This window comes from Hoplias malabaricus, chromosome 11, assembly GCF_029633855.1.
Source record: "Hoplias malabaricus isolate fHopMal1 chromosome 11, fHopMal1.hap1, whole genome shotgun sequence".
Lineage (NCBI taxonomy): Eukaryota > Metazoa > Chordata > Actinopteri > Characiformes > Erythrinidae > Hoplias > Hoplias malabaricus.
The window spans coordinates 4,496,431-4,501,113 of NC_089810.1; positions in this window are offsets into that span (position 1 = coordinate 4,496,431).

Here is a 4,683-nt window from a genome sequence, read left to right on the forward strand (position 1 = left end):
ATTTCAATATATTTTAAGTTCGAATCACTCAGTCTCGTTAATTACTTTGAACATTAGGTTTTACAGTGTGTGTGAGATGTGGGTGAACAGTGAACGGCTCATTGTCATTTAAAGGAACGAGTGCTGAAACCATCCGTTCTGAACAGGGCTGTTTACACAGGGGGAGGAGAGTGCTGTGGTATTTTGACCAAATCAAATGTTACAAATGTTTCTTGAAGACCCCAGAAATGTGTTCAAAGGGGGAGAATGTAATGTTAATGTTCCAGATTTTTAATGGTTAATTGTTAATTGTTCTTGTAATTATTGTGTTTAAGATAAAGCTAATGTTTTAAATGGCGTTTCAGCATTAGTTCCACAAAGCTAACGTTAGTTACTGTAACTATTGGACAGTACAACCTTATGGTACCTACAGAGAATGTAAATGCTGCACCATATAAAGTGGGATAGCAGCTACGAACAAGAAATCAGCTTCAGTCTCATCATGGTTATGTCTGTAGGTGGGTTCCATGGGTGGCTCTCTTGATGAAACCAAATGAAACCAATGAGAGATGCATGAATTATGCCTGCCGTTAGTAATTGATGTACATAAACATCCATTCATTTTTAGTCATTTTAGCCTTCAGTGCAGAACTACAGAAGCAGACTTTGGGGCATCAGATCTTGGTCTTGGCCTTGAGGCAGTACAGTGCACATGAAATGTATTGGCATGAGTGTCCTTTCAGCAGACATCCAGCAGAATTGAATGCTGCACAAATGACAAATAAGATCTCACTGTCTGTCAGAGTCTGTGGTACAAACGCTCCTCCTGACAGTGGAGAGAAAGACTATTTCCTGTTCTGGATCAGATTAAAGCACTGTTCAGCACACAGTGATGGATTGATGCAAGCTTCACTCTTCACAGAGGTCTTCAGTCTCAGGAGGTATGAGTTTGATCAGCTGTGAACTGACTCGAGTTAATCAGCACGATGTCATGAACAAGTCAGCTGCAAACTTGTGGAAAAGATGTCACGGGATAAGCACTTTTCTTCTTGAGCTACCACTGATCCCGCCGCCATTTGTAAACTAGCTAGAGACTACTCTGGTGAGGGTTACTCCAACCTGGTAGAACAAGGGGCCTTGCCCTTAAGCGAGGGGGGTGCCTTGAAACCAGTGGAACCTGAATACTCCTCAAGAGACAATCATCAACTCATCATGGGTGGTATGTAAACAGTGTCTTCCAACTGGGCAACTTTGGTTTAATTAACACCTGGAAAATTGATGGCTGTCTTTTGAGATTGTCTATTCAGGTTCTGCAGGGTGCAATACGTCCCTTAAGTGCAATGTCTACACCACACACACTGTACACCCACACACAAATATCCCTTGTAATGACTTTGTCCTCTTACAGTTCATGAAAAGGCATTTGTCGAGGCTAAAGCATCGAGAATTGGAACCGTCTTTACAGGCTTGAACTTTCTCTATATTTATATATATCTGTATTCGTAGATGAGTGTTGCTGGGTGTATTACTACATTCTAAGTTGATTTGCGACCAGTATGGATGCTGGCAAAATGTTTATTTCAAAACCTGGAGCTGTTTGTCTCGCCACAGTCACTTTAAAACTACAAACCATGAAGAAGAGAACAGATGGAGTCACAGCAGGAAAACACTGGACATTCCCAAGAAAAGTAGGTCTTTGTTGATTTTCCTGTTTTACGTTTTTAAAATGATGCATTTAAAAACTGTGAATGTAATTCATCAGATTATTATTTTTGAACAAAATGATCATGTGTGGAGGAAAAACAAAGAAATCCTCGTACAGAGAGAGTATTAAAACATATCTTAGGCATCTATAAACCACCCCATAGGAGTTTAGAATTTTTGGCTCTAGTTTTAGGCAGAAATGGCCATAACATTAATGTACAGGGTGAATCTAACCCACCAAGTGATCGGGGCCTATCCTGAAAGCCGCCATATTGGATCGTTTTTCCAGTGGGAAGGTGGTCAAGCAGCATATCAAAAATATATAAGGGATGTCCTGCAACTTTTGGCTCACCCTGTGTATGTGCTGTTTGAACACCACTGCGCTGCACCGAAAAAATGCTCTACAAAGCTAACATTCCTTTGGTAGGATCATTGTTTTTCTCCTTTAAATGACATTGAAGGGGAACTTAATTCTGAAAGTATATCACAGAGGAATAAAATTTCCCCAAAAGAAAGATTTTTAAGATTTTAGTTTGTTGAACTGCTGAAGACAATCTGAAACCTTCAGCAACTGACACATTTCAGTTAAAGGGACACTAGGTTGTATTTTTACCTTAAAATGACAGCTTTCTCTCCACGTGACCCAGGACATCAGCTCATTATCCAGCTCCTCATCAGTGTGTTAGAGGTATACATCTGAACCTGTGCAGGGCAGGGACTGAACCTTACATTATATCCTACCACCTTCATTTTAAACATGGAGCATGGGGATGAGCTATAACCTGAACTGAATGCTAATAATCCTAATGATCCTAATCACGGTGGTCTTCTCTGCCTCTCCAATCCCCCTACAGTGAAGGCGCTTTAATGAGTGTCTGTGAAAAAGCTAACCTTGGAAATGGCAAAGTCACGTGCATATTTTGTCGGGATTCTGTAGACTATGCTACAACTTCAGGAACAGCAAAGTCACCTGAAACAGACGACAGTGCCAGAAAGTTCCCAGTTCCAGAAGAGGTTCAGCATATTATAGAAAGTGTATATGCTCGGGCCGCTCAGTGCTACCGAAGGGACTTTCTACAAATATGCAACCCAATCTTTAAAGTGCTGAACAAGGGCTTTACTTCTGAGACTGGCATTGCATTCTGAACATGAAGCTGTTCGATCCTGGGACGTTGTAATTAGGAATATGAATTCTGTTTTGAGAGATGCATTCGTGCAAACCTTCAAACATCAAATGGCACATTTTGAAACAATAATGTTCTTTCTACTTGATTGCTTCACTGCGGCTAGTGAGCGCAGAGCATTCGGCGACGACACTTTCATTCCCCGAACGTCTGCTGCTGCAATTATCTCCAATGTCAATCACGTTTCATTGGCTTTCTCATCTGTAAACACTGTGTATGTGTCTCTTCTTGTAGACAATTTGAAAGGTTTTACTCTCCTGCTTGAGACGTCTCCTCTGTAAATATCACAGGCTTAATAATTCATGGCAGCTCTACTTCTGGGACGTGGCAGCGGAAAGAATCAATAATGCAGTGAATGGAGGAGTTTTTTTTTTTTTTGGGTGGGAAGTATTTTCATTCAGTAATTTACTGTGTGTGTAACTGTCCAGCCGTACACCACCTTCAATCTACATTTGTTGTCCATTTTTTTTGTTTCATAGTCCACACAGCTGCACTTTGTAGTTCTACAATTAAAAACTGTAGTCTATTTGTTCCATCCATCCATTATCTGTAACCTTTATCCAGTTCAGGGTCGCAGTGGGTCCAGAGCCTACCTGGAATCATTGGGTGCAAGGCAGAAATACACCCTGGAGGGGGCGCCAGTCCTTCACAGAGCAACACACACACTCACACATTCACTCACACCTATGGACACTTTTGCCATTCGCCATTCCACCTACCAAGATGTGTTTTTGGACTGTGGGAGGAAACCCACATGGACAAGGGGAGAACACACCACACTCCTCACAGTCACCCGGAGGAAACCCACACAGACACAGGGAGAACACACCACACTCCTCACAGACAGTCACCCGGAGGAAACCCACGCAGGCACAGGGAGAACACACCACACTCCTCACAGACAGTCACCCGGAGAAAACCCACGCAGACACAGGGAGAACACACCACACTCCTCACAGACAGTCACCCGGAGGAAACCCACACAGACACAGGGAGAACACACCACACTCCTCACAGACAGTCACCCGGAGGAAACCCACGCAGACACAGGGAGAACACACTACACTCCTCACAGACAGTCACCTGGAGGAAACCCACACAGACACAGGGAGAACACACCACACTCCTCACAGACAGTCACCCGGAGGAAACCCACGCAGACACAGAGAGAACACACCACACTCCTCACAGACAGTCACCCGGAGCAGGACTCGAACCCGCAACCTCCAGGTCCCTGGAGCTGTGTGACTGCGACACCTACCTGCTGCACCATTGTGCTGCCCTAGTCTATTTGTTGCTCTGCAAAATTTGTTTGCCCTCTTTCCCCCTGTTCTTCAATGGTCAGGACCCTCAGAGGACCATTACAGAGCAGGTATGACCATCGTTGTGTGGTGGATCATTCTCAGCGCTGCAGTGACACTGACGTAATGGTGGTGTCTGATTCATTGTACTAGCGCAACACACAGTACCACATCACCACTACCCCAAAGATATCTGCTCTGTGGTGGTCCTGAACATTGAAGAACAGGGGGCTACAGAGTATGCAGAGCAACAGATTGACTGCAAAGAAGATGGTTAATTTAATGTTATGGCTGGGTGGTGCATGTAATCAGAGTGTGTATGCAGCAAGTACAGTGTGTAAGTCCTGCCCTCAAAACAAATATACATACACTGGCATGTGATAAGCAGCATTTGTGAATTACTTGCAGACTGCATGCGCCACAGAGCATAGGTTGTGGATGAATCGATGGTTCAAAACAATGCAGACATTTATTTCAAGACCATTTATTTCATATATTAATATATTTATTTCAAG